At 43.3% G+C, this 24,733-nt stretch overlaps 1 protein-coding gene across 1 annotated transcript in view; it reads left to right on the top strand.

Moving 5' to 3' along the window:
* Positions 1-24,733, top strand: part of Adam12 (a disintegrin and metallopeptidase domain 12 (meltrin alpha)) — a 341,899-nt gene that overhangs the window by 138,535 nt on the left and 178,631 nt on the right. The window lies entirely within an intron of this gene.

Below are 24,733 nucleotides of genomic sequence, written 5' to 3'. Positions count from 1 at the left end.
GTTCAGTCAAGTGCCCAGCAATCCCCTACAAACATAGCAAACAGTGCCCCACTTAGAATGAGAGCTGAGAGGCCATGAACTGGATCACCTCCCAGTTCCTCCCTAAGTCCTTCACTTCCTAACATCTTTCATCGGATAGCACAAGGCCTCATACTATAGCTGTCCAGATAGCCACATGGCATTGGTCCCAGGAACATCAAGGATACAACATCTATCAGTGCTTGATACTGAATGACTTAGTGTGTGCCTGTGACCTAGAGATGTAAGTCATCTGTAGATCCCAACATTTCATATAATGCAAATGCTTTGTAAATAACTCCAGAGTGTATCGTTCAAGGCTTTTATTATTGTTGTTAATTATATATTACATACTTATATATGTATATATACTATATATGTGTGATGTGTATCATGGGTTACATATATATTATACTTAATTATACATTATATTTATATTGTCATGTATAGTTTATTATATATTATATAACAGCTTCCCTTCTGGGATGATGGTTATCTATTCTAAAACTATCACTGCCCTGCTTGTGGGGTGGCTCTGAAGCCTCATCCACTGCTGAATTGTGACAGAGGAGTGTTCCATTCAGACCCCAGAGAGGCAGCATCCATACTGCCTCTGGCAATGTAAAGGAAGGAAGGCAATGGATTGGCCTGTAGCTGGACTTAGAGGTGATTGTGAGCAGGGTACTGGGAACTGAATTCAACTCCTCTGCAAGAGTGGTATATACTGCTCTGAGTGGCTGAGCTATCTCTCTAGTCCTTAGCCTGTATTGTTTATGGAAAAAAATTAAGGAGAAAACAGTGGGCTAGTGAGATGGCTCTGTGAGTAAAGGCATTCCTGCCCAGCCTAATATGAGCTTGATTCTGGGAACCTGCATATAGAAAGCAAAGAAGCGACTCCTGCAAGTTGTCCTCTGGTCTTCATGTGCATGTGCACACACACACACACACACACACACACACACACACACACACACACGGGGAGAGAGGGAGAGAGAGAGAGAAAGAGAGAGAGAGATGTATTTTAAATTTGCATGTTTTCATTACAAGTGCAGTGTGTCTGACTGACCCCTGGGGTGTGGAGACAGTTAAATCTCTAGCATTGTGTTTTAATTAGTTTTTTTTTTTTTAGAAATATCAATCATATTCACCCTTCTCCCTCCACTTCCCAGGCCCTCATCCCCTTCTTTACCCTCTAAACTTTGTGTCCTATTTCTTAATGGACCAAATACAGATTATATTTCCCTTATACTCTTAGACATGTGACTTTCTACTGGACAGTGGTCACCCTGCCAGAGGACCCTTAAGGGAGACTGATTTTTCTCTCCCAGCAGCTCTCAACTGCTAATAGTTTCTCAGCTAAGGGTAGGACTTCATGCCCACCTCCATCCCTCCATGCTGGCATTGTGTCTAGCTTGAGTGTGTGCAGGTCTCATGCATTCAGTCAAAATCACTTTGAGTTCCTAAGTGCAGCTGCCCTACTGTGTCTAGAAGATGCCATTTCCCTGTAGGAATCCACCATCCCTAGGTGTCACACTATAGTCATGGTCCCTGAGTTTTGGTTGAAGGGGTGTGATGCTGATGTCCTGTTTAAGGCCCAGCATTCTTCAGTCTCTTATTCCCTGCAACTTGGCCAGTTATGTGTAAATCAGTATCTACTGCAACTAGAGGTTTCAACTCTCATCTACCCAGATTTTATAAATCTGGTTCCATCAGAATGACAGAAATGGCCTGACTGATGGACAGGTATGTGCCACCCATCTCCCAAGGAGATCTATGTATCTTCTCTGATGGACTTGGTCTCTGCTGAGGCTTTGAGTCATCCTCATTGGTTTGGTGGGGTGCTATTTATTACCCTGGAACATTCTAGAATTTTCCAGGTACTATCCAGCATGTTCCTCCTGCTTTCTGACTGCCAGAGCCCTAGTTCTGATGAATAAATTCCAGGTCAGTTCCCAGGAGTGATCCAATTCCTATCTTATCTATAAACACACTTCTTTTTCATTTGCTCAGAGTTATCTGATAATAGTAACAGGAAGAGGAACTATTTTTAAAATATTATCCAGGTGAAATTAATGGATGTGCCTGTCATATTGATAGGTTAGCTGGTACCCTGAGAGAAATGCTGCCTTGTAGGTGATTGCAGCATATCTATCTATTTCCCTGCTGTACTATTGCCTTGCCTAAGGTTGTTAAGCTATGGGTATCTACTAAGTTGTTACAATGTCCTAATAACATGATTAGATTTAATGGACATCCATTTTCCTCCATAAAATGTGAACGTTTTACAGCTCTGCCCATCTTTAAAATGGAGATGGGGTTAAAGATCACTGGTACACAGAGCTTAAGAGATGAACACATGTCCGGATCAGCAAACATGCCCTACTCTGACTATGAAGAGGAAGTGATATATCTGCTACAGGACCGGTCAGTCAGAACCAAGCCTCCCTAACCAGGTCACCAGGACATTCCTGCAATAAACACTCAAGCTCTGGTCTCAGAGGTCACACACGGTTTGGTGTCACATCCAGAGAAATCAGTCCTTCCGCCTGTATCGACAGTTCATGTATGTTTTTATTCTTTTGCATTCAAGAGCTCCCTCCAAACAGCGCGAGCCATGTGGGCTCTATGAGCAGCATTCCCAGGCCTGGCTGAGTACCAGCGTCTCATCTCCTTTACCTCGTAATCTGTGTAACCCTACCTTGCAGGACCTGAGGAGACCAGGCACAAGGCGAGGCATGAAGCAGATGAGCATCTGGTCAGAGTCATTGATGAACTCATCTGTTGCAAAGGCCTAACCCAAAGGCTTTTATTCTTAGACCCCCAAATGCCTGTGCTGATCTCAGTCCAGAAGATGCCTTTCCCTCCCAAAGCCCTGTGAGAAGTGGCACAGAATGGTGCACATTGTCTCTGAGGGTTTGTTCCTGGGTTCACTTTATGTCAATCACTCTGGATAAGGAAGTAACCTTGAACCACAATGACAGCCACCAATCCCATGCTCTGGAGATGGGACAGTGAGTGAGGCAGCCTCCGTTGCCCAGTGGTCTTCCTGAAACCCTTCCCACAAGCCTGTTTATTAGTTCTTTCAGAGTAGAAACATGTTCTCCCCTAAACCTTCCATTTCACAGGCTGAGAGGAGGAGTCTCCAAGGTACCCACAGTGTATCTCTAATCAGCTCAGAGTCTACCTCAAAAACTGAAAGCTTTGCAACTCATTGTGAACTCTACACCCTTTCCTATTTCCTAGTTCTGTGACCTTGACTCAAGCCTCCACTTCCCCCTCTGTAAAATGAGGACAAAGTACCTATCCTGGTGAGTGGTGACAGAGGTGGGCAGAGGATATTGGCAGCTGTCCTTTCTGTCCAGGATTTTCTGAGATGGTCCTATATTGCCAGGGCAAGCATTATAATAGGGTCTTCATTCACTCTCAAAAGTACCCCAGTGTCTGTGGAGTCTGCCTAAACATATAGAATATAGATACCAAATAATGACATATTTTAATATTAGCTTTGGACAATGATAATTGATTATCATGTTGCAACATCATTGCTATTCCTAGTCTAGTTTAATGAACACCAAAATGCACCAAACATTTTCACTTTTCCTATTATAAAACATTGTAATTTACATGATTTTTAAAAAGCGTGAACTCTGAGGGCTGCAGAGATGCTGAGCAGATGAGAGGGCATTGTGTGCTGGAAGAAAGTTTGGTCCCACACTCACGCCAGGCAGCTCACACCTGCCAGGAACTCCAGCCTCATCGATCCAGCGCACTCTGCTGGACCCTGTGGGCACACATTCTCATATACACAGACACACCATGCATAATTTCTTTAAAAAGTAAATATTTTCAAAATATTTAAATATTATAATGCTTGTCCTGGAAATATTATTTAAACTGAGAATTTTAATGCTTCCACTTTCCAGTGACAATTTTGTGGACTTGGGGTATTTAAAGTTCGTCATATTTCCTATTACAAATTTTATCATTTTTTTTCCTATTGCAAAGCATGATTTATACAGATGAGAGTATCTGACACACACAAGTGTCACATTTCCTGTATCAGATTCATAGTATTGGGGTACTTGGGTTTCTTCTTTGTAGGAGTCTGTGAGAGCAGGGATTGCTTTTCTCACTTCTGAATAAAGTTTGGTTCCTCTACTTTACAGGTCTCATAGACTTAGACCACTCATTTGGGAAATAAAGCCCAACCTTCACTAGTTATTATAAGGAAACCCATCTTCCACCAGCATCCTCAGCTGTAAGAAGTGCTTACCCAGGGTCACCCTTTGCACAAAGCTTCCTAGACGCCAGGATTTGTTTCCTAGCAGCCTGGACTCTTGAATAGTGAATATCACTACAAGGAGAAACAGAAACTCACTTCTGTCCTATGGAACTTTTGAAAGTCATAGAAAAGAGGCACCGAGGACTGGAAGCTGGACGTGTACCTGAGGAGAGGCACTTGAAGCCTCTTGGGTATCTCCAGGCTCATCTCTCAAAATCTGGAATTTTCTATTTAGCTCTGAGGTAGCCTCCCTCCTCTGGCCTTCTGCTGGGATTACCCTCGCAGCCTGGCTGAGTTCCATCCTAGGAAGAGGCCACCTCTCTGACCTGCCAAGCCTGTTTGATATATGTCCAGCATTCCCAGTGGCCAAAAGCATGGGCGTCATTAATAAAGGACAGGTCTGCAGATACGCTGGAGGCAGTGTGACACATTTTAAAGCAGTGGGAACGGATTTATAGCCTCAGAGCATCCTCCTCTTCCTAGAGTTACTTAGGCCCAACAGCTCCATGAACCTGGAACAAAAGGTCTATCCTGAGGTTGATTTATAGAGAAGGCACTGATGGAACACATCTTGTTAGAGGCGAAATTGTTAGAGGTGAAATTGAGAGCTTTTGCGCTTAAAACTTCTTAACAGTTGGGAAGCAAATGGTATTGTACCCCACCTCACCCCTCCCCTAACCCTGCCCCTCCAAGCTGACCTGTGCCTGCCTGGGGGTTGCTTTCCTTAAATCTTTATGGGAGTTCTTTTCAGTTCAGAGGGACGTGCATGATGTAGGGAAGGCTGGGGTCTGTCCTTACTGGGCACTGTCTTCCCTGGCCTTCACAGAGGAGGCCTCCAAGTGCTAGGCCTGAGCCTTAAGAGGAGCAAGGCCAGCAAGCCTGTTCTGGATATAGTGTGCCAATCTGGGGATGTTACCGTCCTTCTGTCTAGAGGCATGAACAATCTCAGACACAAAGTCTAGCAGCAGTGAAATCTCAAATGCAGCAAACAGGAGCAGACAGAATCAGCAGTTGGACAAAGGTTTTTATTGGGGATGATGGGACACACCTGCACAGAAGAAAAGACCCTCCGCAATGCAGAGGAAGGACTGGGAAGCCAAAAACTCCAGTCTCTTCTCAATGGCTGGGTTTGGTTTGGTTTGGTTTGGTTTGGTTTTTTAAGTTTCTGAAGAGTCTTCCTCCCTAAATTTAGGGTTGGTTAATTTAAAGACACACAGGAGAGTTGATTTGCCCACAACTGTTGCGTAGCATGTTGTGATCCTGTTTGGACCTTTTTGAGCCAGTCCATTATGGGGGGGGGGGGCTAATGGCTAGAGGAAAAACTCACAAGGCTTTTGTTCTAAGCTGCCAGGTTTTTGTCCCATGTCAAGAGAACAAGAAATAAGCTGGCCATCTTGGAAGTTCTCTTTATTCCTTAGCCGTAACCCCTGTCACTGTCTGACTGCCCAGCAGGGAGTCTAATTCCCAGTTCCTCACTTGTAATCAGTCAAACAATTTTTATTTTATTTTTTATGGATGCTTGTTTATATGTTAGTATTCATACATGTTGGGCACACATGTATACAGGTGTATTTGTGTGTGTGCAGATGTGCATGGAGGCCAGAGAATAATCTAGAATGTTATCCTCAGTAGTTCCATCTAGCTTCTTTGAGACAAGGACTCTGACTGGCCTGCAGCTCGCCAGGTAGAGTAGGCTGACTGGGCAGCGAGCCCTAGGAATGCTCCTCCCTCTGCCTTCCTCACACGGATGGTAAGCATGAGCTGCCATGGCCACTTTCAATGTGGCTTCCGGTGATCCATCTCCGATCCCTGTGCTTTGCAAAGCAAGCACTTCGCCAACTGAGTTGTCCACCTAGCCCATTCAAGCTATTTTTAGAAGCAGCAAGCTATAAGCAAATACGTTTAAAGCTGCATGCAAAAGCGAGCACATGAAGCAACCAGCGAAGGTCCCAAGGCAGCTCACGAGGGGATGCGGTTATGGCTGCTTCCTTTGGGTGGGGTCACATCCAAAACAATAACACAGACGTCCCCAGAGTGTATAAACCTGAGGCCTTTGGCCAGAAGGTGAGGCCAACTCATGAGCTGTCACGATGTTGATCTGTTCACGGACAGCGTGGCACTCAGCCAACACACATGCTCTTTTGTACTGTGCACACAGGTGGTGCCACGGTGAGTCACAGGCAGTTTGCTACCTCTGATGCTCTTTCTGTTTTTTGGAAATTTCCCTCCTTTCCATCATGGATTTGAAGCTCTCTTTGAAGTTGAGTTTTCTCTTTGCTCGTGTTCCATTTCTAGCATTCTGGCGGGTTCATCTTCTCTTCAAATATCTTCCTTTCCCCCATTCACTGAGGATGGAGTTTCTTCAAATTGTCAGAACGCAGTGTCCCATCATGTGATTCAAGGGACACTGAGCTGAACTGCAGGTTTCTTTAGGCAAGATTCTGAATAATCTCCCTGATGTTCAAACCCCAACACACATGGAAAGAGAAAAAGAAGTAATAAAAAGAGCCAGGAAAAGTGACACACCCCCTTAGCCCCCTGCCTATCACACCACCCCTGTATATCCTGGGGAGGAACAGAAAAGGACCCCACTTTAGATCCTACTGTCAAAAACTATCCGTGGCAGAGCTGAATTGGTGCTAAGTAGCCTGGCCCTACTGCTCAGCACCACGCAGTCACTTAGAAAGCCATGGGTGTAAGCAGAAAGCTTAGGGTACAGTTTTAATTGGCCCTATCAGATAAGTGTGTCTAAAACAAAACCCAGACATATGAGCCATGTCCTGAGGAGACTTGGGGTTCAGGGAAGACAAAGGAAAACTACCTGACAGAGGCAGGTGACAGTCCCCAAGACAGAGGATTACAGGAGCCTGGGAGACAAGTAGAACAGAGCCCTAGACCCAGACATTTATCAGGCTAAAAAGCGAATAGCGGCCATTGGTGGAGCCCAGGGTCACAGAGTTGGCTATTCTAGTACAAGAAATGATGTGCCATGGGACCATCCGCACCGGGAGGGGAGGAGGAGTTCAAAGTTCAACTCTAAGTTCAGGTAAGTCACAGTGGAACCCCACAGATGGTCAACTTCAAAACATGTGCTTCTGTCGGGGGCCCTATTTCTTCGTTTCAGAAAAGCACAGCGCTGTTTGGTTTTTGGTTTGGTTTGGTTCTCAGTGGGAGGGGCATGTACTATTTTGTTTTTATACTGCAACAAAGATACACAGAAGCTCAGAGACTACAAAAATATGTGACTGGGCTAGAGTTGGCTCTGTGGGGAAAGGCATCTATCTGTACCTGAGCCTGATACCTGAGTTCAATACCCGAGACACACATAGTGGCAGAAGAAAACTGACTCTGATGATACCCATTTTCTACTGCATATAAGAACACACACACACACACACACACACACACACACACACACACACACTCTATGGGGGTGAAAGTACATTTTTTAAACAATTTTTAAAGATGTAGTGAATGAGTGAATTAATCCTTTGACTCTAAAACCTTCTCTCAGAAACAACCAATGCCAGTTTCTCCCATCCTTTCTGTGAACATATGGATGACATATCTGTGCTCTCATGATGATAACAATATGTCATATGCTTGTGTTGTGTTTAAATCAGGAGCCACTGAAAGTAACCATGAATCGCATCCCAGGACAGCATCTTATAACAACCTATAGGCAGGCATTTTTATCTGCCCCGTTCTCTACACAAGGAAAGAGCAAGAGATGATGGAGTCACAGAGCTCATAGGGCAGGGCTGGGAGACAACATCCACCCACCACAGGGGCAGTCATTCCTATGAGCTATAAGCTTCTATTAGGGATACCATGTGCAGGTTGGGCCCTACTCATATACCCAACTTCTTGGTGAACATGCCAGTTGCTTCCAGTCTTTGCCAAAGGAACATTAGACCACATGATAAAAATGGGCTTTTCTTTCTATTGTGTTCCTGTCTTAAGAGTAGCAATGGAACCTTGTTAAACCCAAGATACACATTGGTTCAGAAATCTTGAGTTTTGAAAGAAGAGCCTTCCCTGACTTGCCTGTAGTATGTCTGTGCAGAATCAAGGCAGCAGGTGGCCCCTACTTTAAGGGATAGCCAAGGTGAGAGCTCATTCGAGTGTGTCTGCAGGGAGCTTTCAGGAGTGCAGTTGTGAAAGGCCTGCCTTGTGTCCTGCTCTGGTTCAAACACTTTACGCCTGGCTGGGAGCTTTTCAGAATATGGATTATTAATCACAACAATAATTAGCTTTAGTCACATGGAGATGTAAGGATAAGAACAAATATCTAGTTTTAAACTGCTGGGTAATTTAGGCCTGTTCATATTTTTACACCCAGCAATTATTCCGCAAGCACCCTAGAGGAAACGTTGGCGGGTTTCAGGGGGTGGCTTATTCATTTCAATGAGTTGGAAAATTCTACCATATCATGCTGCAAAATTGTGTGTGGCACAAGTACTGAATTGATTATTAGCCTTTCTTTCCTGCCTGTGCACTCACTTTAGAATCAGTGATGTTTAGGGATTTGGTTTTGAGACAGCCTCACTCTCTAGCTCAGGATGGCCTATCAACTGGGCATCACTCTGAAACCTGTAGTGTGAAACTGGGTAAAATGAAGTGTGTTCTTTTTAAAGAACAAAGCATGACCACACCACACTCTCCTAGATGGTATGGTTGGGAGAAAACATAAAATTTCTAGCATTTTATCATTTATAAAAATACTGCCAAGCCGGGCATGGTGGTGCACGCCTTTAATCCCAGCACTCAGGAGGCAGAGGCATGTGGATTTCTGAGCTTGAGGCCAGCCTGGTTTACAAAGTGAGTTCCAGGACAGCCAGGGATATACAGAGAAATCCTGTCTTGAAAAAACAACAAAAAATACTGCCAGACATATTTTTTTTTATAGACATGGTCTGATCTTGCACCCACTGTATAGCTGAGGATAACTTTGAATTTCTTGTCCTTCTGCCTCTACCTACAAAGTGCTAGGATTACACTTGGTTAATGGAATGGTGGGAATCAAATCCAGGGCTTCATGCATGCTAAGCAAGTACCCTAACAACCGAGGGTGATGGTTTGTATATGCTTGGCCCAGGAAGTGGCTCTATGAGGAGGTGTGGCCTTGTTGAAGTAGGTGTGTCACTGTGAGCATGGTCTTAAAACCCTCAATCTAGTTGCCTGGAAGTCAGTCTTCCACTAGCATCCTTCAGATGAAGATGTAGAACTCTCAGCTCTGCCTGTACCATGCCTGTCTAGATGCTGTCACCTTGATGATAATGGTCTGAACCTTTGAACCTGTAAGCCAGCCCCAAATATATGCTGTCCTTTATGAGACTTGCCTTGGTCATGGTGTCTGCTCACAGCAGTAAAACCCTAACTAAGACACTGAGCAATGCCTTCACTATGATTATATGAATAGGATTCTGAGCTTAGTTCCTCTACAACATAATGAACATTTTTCTCCAAGTGTTTGTCTATTACCTGTTGCACACTGTGTTGGATATAGCAGGGGAAGATTTCTAAGTCGAACATGAATCCTGCAAAGCTTTGTGAGCTTTGAAGAGTGAGGCTGTGAGGCTAGAGGTGATTCTGAAGTAGTTTAGGGCTGGAGAGATGGCTCAGAGGATAAGAGCACCAGCTGCTCTTTCAGAGGACCCAGGTTTAATTCTCAGCACCCACACAGCAGCTCATAGCTATCCTATAAGTCTAGTTTCAGGGGATCCAGTGCCCTCTTCTGACCTCCAAGGGTACTGAATACACACACTATACATAGATGTGTATGTATGGGCAAAATACCCATGCATATACAATAAGATGAACCATTTTTTAATTAAAAAAATTTCCCATAACTCTGTGACTATAGTAAAAAGCACTGGCTTGTCCAGCATAGAAGGGGGAATTTTATAGTATATGAATTGCATCTCAATAATATTGTAAGCTCATTTTCTGGTTGTGTATGTGGAACTTATCAAAAGGCTAGTGGGGGAACTGAACATAATTTCCAAGCACCTATTTTTGCTGTTTAGTGATCACCCTAAGAAAGAATTCTGTCCCTACATTTAGAGCAAAATTGAGAAAAATCAACATATCTGCCATCAGTGCTGCTCTCAATTAAGCCCTGAAGGATCTGAGTGCTGGTGGTGAAGAGGGTGCTTCAGTCAGTCACTGAATGTAATGAAATTAGATTAGCAAAGCTAGGCTGACATAAGAGAGCATGGAACCCCACAGCAGCCTTCTGTGTATACACAGGAAAAGAGTGAATTGATTCAATCCTATTCCAAAAGAGAAAGAGAAAGAGAGAAAGAAGAGAGAAAGAGAAAGAAGAGAGAAAGAGAAAGAAAGAGAAAGAGAGAAAGAGAAAGAAAGAGAAAGAAGAGAGAAAGAGAGAGAGATAAAGAGAGAGGGAAAGAGAAAGAGAGAAAGAGAAAGAGAAGAGAGAAAGAAAGAAAGAAAGAAAGAAAGAAAGAAAGAAAGAAAGAAAGAAAGGAAGGAAGAAAGGAAGGAAGAAAGAAAGAAAAGTGAGACACTGGGGAGATAACTCAGTCAGTAAAGCAGTTGCTGAAAAAACATGAGGGCCTGAGTCTAGAGCCTTAGAGTCATGTGACCTCTCTGGGGTTGGAGAACAGAAGCACCCCTGGGGCTTAGTACATAGTAAGTCTAGCCAGTTAGTGAGCTCTAGGTTCAGTGAGTGTCTTAGTTAGGGTTCCCATTGCTGTGAAGAGACACCTTGACCAAGGCAACTCTTATTAAGAACATTTAATTGGGGCTGGCTTAGTTATTCAGAGGTTCAGTTCATTATCATCATGGTGGGAAGCATGGCAGCATCCAGGCAGGCATGGTGCTGGAGGAACTGAGAGTTGTACATCTTGTTCCAAAGGCAAACAGGAGAAGACTGGCTTCCATGTGGCTAGGAGGAGGGTCTCACAGCCCAGGCCTACCGAGACACACTTCCTCCAACAAGGCCACACATCCTAAGAGTGCCACTCCCTGGGACAAGCATAGTTAAACCACCACAGTGACAGACCTAATGGTGAAGACTGAGGGACGCTCAGTACTCACTCATTTTCAGCATCTTGACCAGTTATAAGTCTCTGCAAACAAACTCCTCAAACCAAGGCTGAGAGAAACACTAATCATAGTATAAATCAACTCATTCTAGTATACTAAATCTTACTATAAGCCAAAAGCTAGATTTGATGCTGTGCATTTAACAAAGTAGTAGTAGATTCCTACCATAGCACCGATGATCTCACTACCCAAGAGCTTTGGACCAGGCTTGCTGTTCTAGGAATAGATTCTTTCTCCTCCAATGCAATTAGAAAGTAGTTGGTCATCCCAATAACATTCATGCCACTCCACACCAGTGGGCACATCTTGCCTGAATGGTTGATATTGTAACTTACAGAGTACAGAGTTCATAACTGAGTAAGATTGTTGGTGAGTTTCTGACCCCAGAAGCCTGCATGTAGCACCTCCCAGCACTCTGAAAGCCAGCCAGCAGGGAGAAAGCTCCAAGCTCAGTTCCACTTGATTTCTCCATGTCCTACATGTGCGGTCTACAACAGTAGGAGACTTATCATCTAGTTATGGTAGGAAAGCAAGAGCAATACCAGTAACCTGTATTATTTGGGGGGATGGGGGGGTCTCCAAACTAACGATTCATAAGGAGTTATCCCATACCTGGCACTGGTGTTCTTGTTAAATAACTTATGGCTTCTGGGAGCAGCATTATTCACCATGGAAAGTAGCTCTCTCCAAACTCTTTTGAAACTATGTTTTAACATTATCTTATAAACTAGTAGGTCTCCTGGTAGCATTTCACTCATCCTTGTTTTGGTCAATCCTCTCCTCCAGTCCAGTTCCCACCCTTTCATGCCCACTTTCCCTTCCTACTTTCATATCACGCGAGCTCTATTACCATCCTTCCCTTAAGCCAAGGACATGATGGAAATGGGGGCAGAAAGAATGTAAGAGCCAGAGAATGGAAAAAGAGTACTGAGAATGTCATCTTCTGGACATGACATTGGTGGTGCACACACAAGTTCATACCATCAGTGGCTATTTGGATAGGGCCTGCACAAGACTGTGTCCATCGACATTCCATCAGGGATGAGGGAGGAACTCATAAGGCCACGCCCTTCCCTGAAAAGCTATAAGCAGTTAAGGATTGCTAGGGAAGGAGAGGTGGGTCATATTTCTCAGGGATGTAGTCACTGGTAAGTTGCCCTTGCTCCAGTAAATAACCCCACGGCCATGCTCCTGCAGGCAGCCCTAATTAAGTACAGTGGGCGCAGAAGCGAAAGGCATGAGTAAGAGAGAGATTTGTTGGGAAGAAGGAGTTTGGTGGGTATGGGATATGACAAAAGCCGTGTGTGTGTGTGTGTGTGTGAGAGAGAGAGAGAGAGAGAGATAGAGAGAGAAAGAGAGAGAGAGAGAGAGAGAGAGAGAGAGAGAGAGAGAGAGAGAGAGAGAGAGATGGTGGAAGAATAGATATAAAGAGTAATATGGAGAGGCTGGGAATTTACTAAATAAGAAAAGTAAATTATTTGAAAATGACATAATGAAACATAACACTGTGTGCTTGTGGTGTGTAAGTGTGTGTGTGTGTGTGTGTGTGTCTGTGTGTGTGTCTGTGTGTATACAAGTGGGTGTATTGCACACATGCACTTGTGTATTTGCATATGTCTGGGTGCATATGTATGTACAGATGCATATGGAAGTCCAAAGATGACTTCCTTGATCACTGTCCAAGGCAGGGCATCTTGCTGAAGGCAGAGCTCAATGCTTCAGGCTACACTAGGTAACCAGCTTACCCAGGCCTGCCTTGTATTTGCATCCAAGTGTTGGGATTGCAGGTAGCTGACATGCCTCCTGGGCACTGACTTGGATTCTGAGGATCCAGAAGATAAAATGAGGCAGGCACTTTATCCACTGAACCATTTCCCTAGGCTCCTCCCACAATATGTTTTTAATGATCTCTTCCTGAAATCCCCTGTGTCTTGTAACCTGCATGAGCGTCACCAGATGTTTCTCTTACCACCCTTCCTGAAGAGCTCCTGAGCAGCTGCTGGCAGAGCACGGCTCTCACCATCTCGTGCTCTACAGCTTGTCCAGTAAGATTGTTACGTGTTTCACAGTTGATGTGTGACACAGACTCTTGTTATAGATATTAGAGTGGATACTGGCACCTTTCTCCATGACAACAGGACACCGGGATTTATTTTTCTCACAGTTGTGTATTTCTAAAATCTAAAAAAACAACCCTTAAGGCCAGGAAGGAGTGGCATTGTATGGGTACATTGTTGTGCATCTTCATCTATTTGAAACAGTTTACATAGCCAGCAGATTTTATAGAGGTGTCACAAGGCTGTATACTGAAAGGTACCCTACAATAAAGATTTCACAAGTTGTATAACTGTCACCATCTTTATCAAGGTATGAACCATCTACATTTTCTGGATGTATTCTTGAAAAGCAATGAAAGGATGAACAATGCGCCTCTAGGCTAATAGCTACTGGTTCTCTGCCCAAATTCCCCACAGTGACTTGACAGCCTCTTCCTGCCTCTAGAATTCTGGTTTGCATTGCTCTCTCCCCAGCTACAGTTTTGACAGCAGTATAATAAGTAATGGAAAAGTTCCATTAATCCTCGAAAAGACGTGTTCTGTCACTGGTTGATTCTCAGAGAGTCTTCCTCTGACAAGAAGTAGGAGCATAATTGAGAGAATGCTCCATTTGTAGAGACAAGAGGGCATGATCACTGAGAAAGATGGGGGAGAGGGGGAGAGGAGAAGGGAAATTCCACTCTCTTCCAACCTGCCCATCAGGGATTTCTGTAGGAGATAAATCAGGGAGGGCATGTGTGCCAATGAGCCCTTCCTAGCCTTTCCTTGCAATAAGGACCGTTTAACCAAGTGCCTCAGATGGTTCTGGTTTTGCTGTCTCTCCCTACCGAGAGCCTTCATTCTCTTCTGCCCATATTTTGTAGTGTCAGTTTGGTCCCCCAGAAGACTACCCACTAATCCAAATGGTCAATCATCTAGCATCAAATAGCAAATCGAAGACCTAATTTCATCTATTTCTCCTTACTGTAACTGTATGACGAACTGCTGGTGTGGCATGTCTGCCCTGTACTTTGGACATTTGTTCTTGAATGTCATTGCACCTGAGCTTCAGGAAAGTCAGTCCAACTAAGACCGAATGCTTGTGACGTTCACACAGATGCCTCAGCCTGAGCATCACTAGTTGTACAGCTGGGTAGTCTAGCCCATAGGCTGCCATGCCCACCACAGGATGGTGCATCATCGTTGGCCTCTACCAACAGTCTGTCATCCAGATTGTGGGAAAACAAAAATGGTCTCCAGATATTGCCAGTGTCCCCCCGGGGAACAGAAATCAACTGCAGTTGAAAAACACTGATTTAAAACGAGGAATGTCGAGGGCAACTTCTCCAAAATTTCCCAGGATCTTCTTCTCCTTTCTCAGCCAACTGACAGAAGTATGGAGTTCTTCAGAACAGCAGGAGTCTCTTATCAAGAAGCACTATATAAAAATGCAACTCTGTGATAATAACCAGTTAGCATATGCTATCAAGTGGGGAAAATCGAGTACATTAAAATCTGTTTTCTTGGAATGCTAGCTGTCTGCTATTTTCCACTTCTTGTTATTAACATTAAAGCACATAAGGGTTCCTGTATATTTTCATAATCTTATCAACAATTAATTATGGAATTTAATCTCTGATTCCTAAGGGATGGTGATAAGGAGATGAGTGGGGCAAGAATTTGGGAAAACACCACTGTCTGAGTAACAGTTTAAATAAACAGACACGACTATTATCCTTCCCGGTATCAGTAAGGCGTCTACAGTAATGTAAACGCCGAAGATTTGGTGAAATGTCAGCCATGAGAGCAATTGTGCTTCAGGAAGCAGCTGCTGAGTGAGCTTGTGTAGCTGGAGTGGACAGGGCACCGCCATCCCATCAAAACGAAGGAAAGAACATTAAAGCTCTTGAACACACACTGAGGACTTTTGAAAATTTTCTCTTGGCTAATGACTATTTTAATGTAGTTTCACATGAAGTATCAGACTTCAGTTATAACTTTCTTCTTCTTGGACTGGAGAGATGGCTCAGCCACTAACGGCTGTTCTTGCAGAAGACCCAAGTTCCTTCTTAGCACCCGTGACAGGTAGCTTACAACCACCTTTAACTCAGGCTGCAGGGAATCCTATTTCTGACTCCACAGACAGTGTACCTAAATTATACTGCATAAATGTGTGTGTTTGTATATAATACACATATGCATACCTCAGATACATGTCCTTACAGTCTGCTTTCATCATTTGGAACTGGACTACTAATTGATGTGCTCTTCCCTGGAGGAGCCTATTTCTCCTGCCCTTAGCACTCCTTGGTTGTCTGTAGCTCTTTGTCTAGGATATTGAAGCTTTCTGAACTTTGACCAGTACACTTTTACCAGTCTATTGTCATCTTCTTTGTTTAGATCATGTTCAAGCAACCACATTTGTAGCTTCTTTGGCAATTTTAGAAGATACAGCCACACATCAAATTCTCTTCCTCTAGTTCTAACACTCATTACACACACACACACACACACACACACACACAAGCTCTTCTGCAATAAATCTCCTAGCCATAGGTTCAGGAGTTGCATGGTAAATATATCAATTGAGACTAGGCTCCACAAGTTTTCATTTTGATTGGTTGTGGCTTTGTGTAATGGTATCCTCCTGTTGCAAAAAGAACTTTCATTGACAAAGGGTGAGAAATGTACTGATCTGTGAGTATGAGAATAAACATTTAGAATGTAGGCTGGGGTTATACTGGCTTAGTAGGGTAGTGGCTGCAGGTTCTCTTACAAGACCTGTGGCTTTACTAGCTTTGGGTAGCTGGCTATGTTTCCAGTCTCAGGCATGGTTTCCCACTTGTTAAGTGGCATTAATCCAATTTGAGGGCCAAGGTATGTGCCACTACTGCACTCCTGGGTTTCATTGTTTCTAAAGTCAAAAGGACATCAGCTCTGCTAACATCTTTGGAAACAGGGAGCAATGCGTTCTGCCAGTGAAGAGGCATAAAGTCCCTTCTCTCTCTTGTGCTCTTGTTCCTCACTTACAGACCACAGAATGTTCATCTAAGGGATTTCCAGTCTGTGCTCTTCACCCTTTTGCTTTTTGTCTGCAGAGAATTGCAAAGTCAGGAAAAGTCAAATCAATCCCCTATTGAAGCACACTTAGAAGTCAAGGCGTTACTCTCATGTGTTTCTTTCTTTGAATGTTGCAATCTAGCCGATGACCTGATAATTGTCTGGTGTTTAGTCTTAGGAGACACACATAAACGTCCTGTAATGGAGAAGGGTCCCCTTCTGACAGCAGGCAGGCAGCGTGGTGAATCACACTTGATTTGAATGCACGTGTCTTGGAGAGAGGAGACTATGCGTCTCCTTACGCATGCCATGTTATGATTTACACAATTCCATAGCTGAGTGTGAAGGAGTCAACTTTTCCTTTAATGCTTATGTTTGAAAATGTTTTCAAAAGTGGATTAATGTGTCTCTAAGCTAGGCAGGGGAGTGTCCCTTTGCACAGAATTTAATAGGATACTGCTTTGGGGGATTTAGGAGTTTAGCATCTCTGGTGTATTAGCTAACACTTTAAAAGGATAAGAAAGAAGTCCATGTCTGTGTATAAGTTTCATGAGCAAGTTGTTTTTGTCTTGCAGAATGGAAGTGCTTTCTTACAGTCTATTTTTTTTTTCCAGAAATGAAAGCTTAACTGCTTCGGGCAGCAGAGATCACAACAGTAGGCTTAATTTGAGTTCAGTTCAGACTTGGTTTATTTAGATGCTGCTGGGAAAAGATAGACTTTTCCCCCAGACACATGAGATGTTTGTGGGAGAGTCACAATACCATTTTCTCACCATCATTTTTAGACTATGATGTGTGTGTGCTTTAATGTGGATGAGTGTATGAACCAGCATGCATTAGCAGAACCGACTCCAATTCTGATGCTGTTTTGTCTAAAACTCTGATCATCTGGTAGCCAGACCATCTCAAATTTTAGAAGATATTAACTCAAAAACAATACAAAGGAATCCTGCCAGTGATACTGGTCAGCTGGTCTCAGACCATTGTGTAAGGCATGCCTCAGCCCCGCCGAATGGACCTGTGGAAGGGGAGAGCCATGAGAAGGTGCAGATTCCGAGGTGAGCTATCTCAGCCTGGGCTTTGGCTCTCTGTCTACAAAACACGGTGGGAAGTGCTACACCTGTGTAGCAGAAGCCAGTCTGCCTTGGAAAACTGTTCTATGAGAAATATAGATCATATTTGACATACAAACGCTGATCTCTGAACTTTAAGAAGTGGTGACAGGTTCATGGGCTTGATAGATCTCTGTCATTTCAGCTGTACCTCTATCACCAACACCGGATGAGGTCTTTTGCCATCCTACTAAAATGGGTTGGTGTGATAAAACAAGTTAAACTCTGGGGAAATGAACTTAACTAACATCCTATTTTTTCTATAGAAAGTGAATTCTTTGGGCTTTGTTTTCTTTTGTTTGTTTGCCTTTTGTTTTGTTTTGATTTCATTTTTTATTTATTCATCTTACATTCTTCTTACTGCCCCCTCTCAGTTACCCCCTTCTACAATCCTTCCCCTATCCCCTCTCCTCCTCTGAGATGGTGGGGACCCCCTTGGGTATCCTCCCACCCTGGCACATCAAGTCTCTGTGGGACTAGGCACACCCTCTCCCTCTGAGGCCTGACAAGTCAGCCCAGTTAGAAGAACATATCCCACAGACAGGCAACAGCTTTTGAGACCCCACTCAAGGTGTTCAGGACCCACATGAAGACCAAGCTGCACATATGCTATGTATGTAAAGAGAGGCCTAGGTCCAGCCCGGCTATGTTCTTTGGTTGATGGTTCAATCCCTGAGAGTCTCAAGGGTTCAGGTTAGTTGACTCTATTGGTCTTCCTGTGGAGTTCCTGTGCAGTGCCCCTTTCAGGCCTTCAATCCTTTCCCATGCTCTTTCATGGGAGGCCCCAAGCTGCATTCACTGTTTTGCTATGGGTGTCTGCATTCATCTGAGTCAGCTGCTGGGTGGAGCCTCTCGGGGACAGCCAGCCATGCTTGACTTTTGTCTGCAAGTATAACAGTATTACTAATAGTGTCAGGGATTGGTGATTGCCCATGGGGTGGGTCTCAAGCTGGGCTGGTTATTAGTTGGCCATTCCCTCAGTCTCTGTTCCATCCCCCATCCCTGCATTTTTTTGTAGACAGGATAAATTTTAGGTCAAAGGTAATGTGGGTGGGTTGGTATCCCTATCACTTCACTGGGGTTCCTGTCTATCTGGTTCCTGGAGGCCTCTTCAGGTTTCATATCCCCAATGCAATAATGCATAGCTAAGGTCACCCTGACTGATTATTGGACACCTCTCTTATCTCAAGTCTCTGTTATATCCTAGAGATGCACCCCACCTTCTCACCCCCATTCAATTGTACCTTTCCATTCATTCTCATTACCATCTGGCCATCCATTCTGTCTCTCCCCACACCTGATCCTGAATGCCCCCCCCATTTCCCTACACATCTTCTCTCCCACCTACTTCCCTCCCTCCATCTTCCTCTTATGACTATTTTCTACCCCTTTCTAAGTGAGAGTCAAGCGTCCTCCCTTGGGCATTCCTTCTTGTTTAGCTTCTTTGGGTCTGTGGAGTATAGCATGGGTATCCTGTATTTTATGGCTAATATCTATTTATAAGTGAGTATATACCAGGCATGTTCTTTTGGGACTAGTTTACCTCACTCAGGATTCTCAAGAGCCATCTATTTACTGCAAATAGCTGAATAGTATTCCATAGAACAGATGTGCCACATTTCCTTTATCCATTCTTCAGTTGAAGAATATCTAGGTTGTTTCCAGTTTCTGGCTATTATGAGTAAAGCTACTATGAACATAGTTGAGCAAGTGTCTTTTGGGATAGTGGAGCATCTTTTGGGTATATACCCAAGTGTGGGTCTTGAGGTAGAACTATTCCCAGTTTTCTGAGAAACTACCAAATTGATTTCCAAAGTGGTTATAAAAGTTTGTACTCCCACCAATAGTGGAGAAGTGTTCCCCTTGTTCCACATCCTGGCTGGCATGTGCTATCACTTGAGTTTTTGATCCTTACCATTCTGACCAGTGTATGATGGAATCTCAGAGTTATTTTGATTTGCATTTAACCTGCTGACAAAGGACTTTGGATATTTCTTTAAGTGCTTCTCAGCCAATTGAGCCAATTGAGATTACTCTGTTGAAAATTCTGTTTAGCTCTGTAGCCCATTTTTAAACTGGGTTATTTGGGTTGTTGGTGTCTAACTTCTTGAGTTCTTTATAAATTTTACATATTAACTTTCTGTTAGGTTTGTGAAGATCCTTTCCCAGTCTATAGGCTGCCATTCCTATTGACAGTGCAGTGTCCTTTGCCTTACAGAAACTTTTAGGCTTCATGAGGTCCCATTTATCAATTGTTGATCTTAGAGCCTGAGCCATTGGTGTTCTGTTCAGAAAATTGTCTCCTGTATCAATGTGTTCCAAGGTATTTCTCACTTTCTAATAGCCATGAATAATATAAAAATCTTGGTGTAACTCTAACCAAACAAATTAAAGATCTGTATGACAAAATTTTCAAGTCCCTGAAGAAAGACGTTGAAGAAGATCTCAGAAGATGGAAAGATCTCCCATGCTCATGTATAGGTAGTATTAGCATAGTGAAAATGGCTATCTTACCAAAAGCAATCTACAGATTCAGTGCAATTCCCATTTAAATTCCAACACAATTTCTTATAGAATGAGCAATTCTCAACTTCATAAAATAAAATAAATAAGAAAACCAGGATAGCCAAAAGAATTCTGACATTAAAAGAACATCAGGAGGAATCACCATCCCTTGATATCAAGCTGTACATACAGAGCAATAATGATTTTAAAAATACATGGTATTGGTACAGAAACAGACACATTGCTCAGTAGAATTGAATCAAAGACCCAGAAACAAACCTACACACCTAGGGACACTTGATTTTTGATAAAGAAGCCAAAACCATACAATGGAAAAAGGAAAGCATCACACGGTGCTGGTTTAACTGGATATCTACATATAGAAAAATGCAAATAGATCCTGCACAAAACTCAAGTCCAAGTGGATCAAGGACCTCAACATAAAACTGGATACACTAAAAAATCAGCTGTCCCACCAAAAATACTAAGCTAATAGCTACAACATAGATACAGACAACCTGGTGCTATGTAGGCCCTGTGCTTGCTGCTTCATTCTCTGTGAACTCATATGCTTAGATGCTTAGTTGAGTCAGAGGACCTTGTTCTCATGATGTCTTCTGGCCCCTCTGACTCTTACACTCTTTCTACCTCTTCTTCTATGGGATTACCTGAGCTCTGAGAGGAGGTATTTGATGGAGACCACTCTGCATAGTGTCTGGCTCTGGGTCTCTGTATCTATTCCCATCTGCTGTCAGAGGAAGCCTCTCTAAAGATGACTGGAGAAGGCACTGATCTATGAGTACAGGAGAATATCATTAGGAATCATTTTATTGATATGTTCTAGACCAATGGTATTAATTTTCCCCTAGGTGTCTGATTCTTCCTTACCCACGCAGTGTCAGGTGTGGGCTTCTTCTCACGGAATAGGCCTTGGGTCAAATCAGACATTGGTTGGCACAAGTTCTATGCCATAATTGCCCTAGCATATATGGGATTCCTGACTGTGAGAATAACTGGATCTCTGACTCTTATGCCAGAGATAAGAGTGCTTGGGACCCTTTTTTCTCCTGTTGGTTTGTCATATACAACTTTGATATGACAATTTTTGTTTCATCTTACTATATCTTATTTTGTCATGCTTGGATGTTATCTCTTAGAAGCCTGTTCTTTTCTTTTTAAAATTGTATTTATTTTTTATTATGTATATGAATACCTTATCTGTATGCCAGAAGTGGGCATCAGAACTCATTATAGATGGTTTAAGCCACCATGGGGTTGCTGGGAATTGAACTCAGGACCTTTGGAAGAGCAGCCAATGTTCTTAACCACTGAGACATATCTTCAAGCCTAACCTATTCTTTACTAATGAGAGACAGAAAGGGAATAGATCCAGAGTGGGAAGATGTGAGCAGGAACTGGGAGGAGTAGAGGAAGGGAAAACTATAATCAGGATATATTGTATGAAGGAAAAAAAAGAATCTACTTTCAATGAAAGAACAAACATTTAAAAATAAAGGATAAAAATCATATAAAAATGTGACTTCTTTTTTATGCCAAGTGACAAAAAAATTAATGCAATCTACTACAAGGAAAAGAAACACCTTGCTTCAGGTGTGGCCAGACATGCATCTTAGAATGCATTCAGGGCCCCTTCTCTCTAGTTGAATATGATGGGCAAGAAGACTTTAAATATCCATTATCACCTGGAAGCCTGGCTAAATGCAAGGAAAAGAAAGGGAGGCTTCCAAATGACTTGCCATTGAGCCACCTCTATGACTAGGAAATCAACATCCTTTGGGCCTAATTTGGCCCTCGTGCCCCATACCTGTGATGGAAGATATGATCAGACCTATCTAATCCACAAGAAGTGAGGCTGTGTCGCCAGCAAAAGGGGAAAGAAACACAAAGAGAGACCACTGAGACCAGAACATTCATGTCATGGGTACAAAAACAGAACCGTGTTTAGTAGGCCATCTTTAAGGACAGTCAATGAGCACATATTTAAAATCTTTAGTACGAGAGGTTTTTTTTCCTCCAAGAGCCTATAAGTCAGAGGTATAAGAAATCATATCCAACCTTGGGGGCTTGTGTCCCCAAGAATCATTTAGCAAATGTTTATTGAGCCCTGTGCTGAATTGAATTATGGATGTATACTTAAGCATGGCAACACCACAGTAGGAACTAAGTGTACAGTCGTCAGCAAAGCAGATCCCTCTTTGAGTCTGGGCTCCATACGGGTCAGGGTTTAGCCCTTCTCATGGATTCTGTGAGCCTGCTCTGCAGCTCTCTCTAGTATTTTCAGTCTTGCCTATGTGCTGTCAAAGTGCAACCATGGCCAACAGCATCTGTGTTACCTGGGGACTTGCTATCACCCAAGCTCGGGCTGTAATATCCCTCTACTGCTGACTCTAGCACTGTATTTCCATAGAGGCCTCAGAAGGTCTGTGCGCACGTTCACATTCAGGCTTCACTCTAGTCCAGTGGTCAGTAAACAAATGCCTCTTAGCCAGGGCCACCTGCTGCTGTGAATAAAGTTTTATTGAAACAAAGACATGCTAGTATGTTTCCATATTATCTATAGCTGCCTTAACTCTATGATGGCCATTTGGAAGTTAAGTATGACAAAGACTGTGAGTCTAGAAAAGCATAACATATTTGCTCTGTGTCCCTTAATAGGAAAATAATTTCCAGGTCTATTCAAGTTTCTGGAAATTTCCATTATATACTCACTTATTGATGAACATCTAGGGTGACTTGATTTCCTTACTACTGTGACTCGTGAAACAATGAACACAATGTATAGGTCTCTCTGGTAGGACTCACAGTCCTCTGGGAATATGCTCAGGAGTGACATAGCTGGGCCAGATGGTAGCTTGATTTTTAATTTTTCAAGGATTCTCCATACTGATTTCTCTAATGGCTGTACCAGGTTACACTCTCACTGGTGTCAAATAAGGGCATTGTCTTTTCCCACATCCTCTCCAGCATTTGGGATTTGGTTTTTATTGTTCTTTTTTAATGATAGCCATTCTAACCCAGGTGAGACAGAATCTAAAAGCAGTTCTAATTTACAGGGATTTCCCTGATGGCTCAGGATATTCAGCCCTTTTTCGTGTCTTTTTCTTCTTCAGAGAACTAGCTTTTCCATTTGTTAGTTAGTTCCCTGCTTTGAAGATTTGTTTGTGGTGTTGTGTTTGGAAGTTATCCTGTATTCTGTTATCCCCACTAAGTTCCCATTAAGTCTAGGGACAAAGCTTATTGCCATAGGATGGGGGAGGGGTGAGAATTGCTCTCTCTCTCCTAGAAGCAACACAGACTTCATGAAGGCGCTAAGCAGCTGTAGGGCCCTGTGGCTGCTTTAATGTTCTGCCCTCATCTCAAATCCCTAATACACGATGAAGAGAGAAGTGTCGTATTAAGTGTCTGCCCCAGGCACCATAGGTTCTCTGGCTAATCCTGTTAGGAAGAGAACAGTTACTTGAGGAACTGAGTGCTAAGATGAATGGTGTACAGGGTACCATGGGAAAGGTAGCTAGCTTCCCCCAGAGGAGCCCAAGTGAGGTTCCTCCAAGCTGACCACTGACTAAGACTTGAAGGGTAAGAACATTTCCAGAGGACTTCCACCTATGAAGACAGCACAAGAAGCGGGCCCCTGTGTCCCAATAGCAGAGTACCCAATCCAAGGAGCGTTGCCAACAGGAAGTTACCTCATCTAGACAGGCAGGCCCAGCATTGCTAACTCTGGTTAACATCTGAATGTCACCTGATCAACGTGGAGGCTCATAGTGATCTTGTTTGGTTTTCATCTCTCACTCACAGCTGCTGACTGCACTTTCGAGTATCACAGCAATGTGCAATATCAAAATATTAAATGTCTTAACTTTTTAAAGGAAAGAAGTTGTGTTTCCTCTCTTGCCTTGTTTGATTATTTAGGAAAGAAAATCTTTCTCCAGAAAGTTCCATGGCATATCCATTCACCAAGGATAGGGATCTGCCATGATCTACTTCCATGGTGAAAGGTGGCGCTTCCATGTGTAATTAGGGAGGGAGTGGCAGCTGAAGCTTGGCAGTCACACTCTCCTCACTGGCACCCTTGTGTTGACTGTTGCTACACAGGAGAATTTGCCACAGAAGTCCTTTAGGTCTTGGGTGGATTTTTGAGTGGACTGAAGACATCTGAAGAGACTAAAAATGATCTGTCTCTCTCTTCCTCCCCCCCCCCCCCCTCTCTCTCTCTCTCTCTCTCTCTCTCTCTCTCTCTCTCTCTCTCTCTTCCTCTCTCTCTCTCTCTCTCTCTCTCTCTCTCTCTCTCTCTCTCTCACACACACACACACACACACACACCCCAAGTCTGACTTCCTCCAATTTTCCAAAAACAGACCTCCACAGACAGTAAGGTTCCTGTAATAGTGAGACCCCCCAAGGGAAGATCTAAAAGCAGTTGTAGCAAGGGTGTGGTCTCTTTGGGTCACACCCTCTTACGGCCCACAGTTATGAAATATCTTTTTTTAGAAATCTGCCCAGAAGTTTCTGAGGAATTTGGGAATAGGAAGGAAATTTTTACCTCAAAAGATGTTTAGTCAGATCCTGTCGAGTAAGTAAAGGATACTTGGGGTGTGTTTATAAGACAAGATTTCTTGTCTGAAGAG

The sequence above is a fragment of the Mus musculus genome, chromosome 7 (assembly GCF_000001635.26).
Source record: "Mus musculus strain C57BL/6J chromosome 7, GRCm38.p6 C57BL/6J".
Lineage (NCBI taxonomy): Eukaryota > Metazoa > Chordata > Mammalia > Rodentia > Muridae > Mus > Mus musculus.
This window is presented reverse-complemented; position numbering and strand designations above follow the sequence as displayed.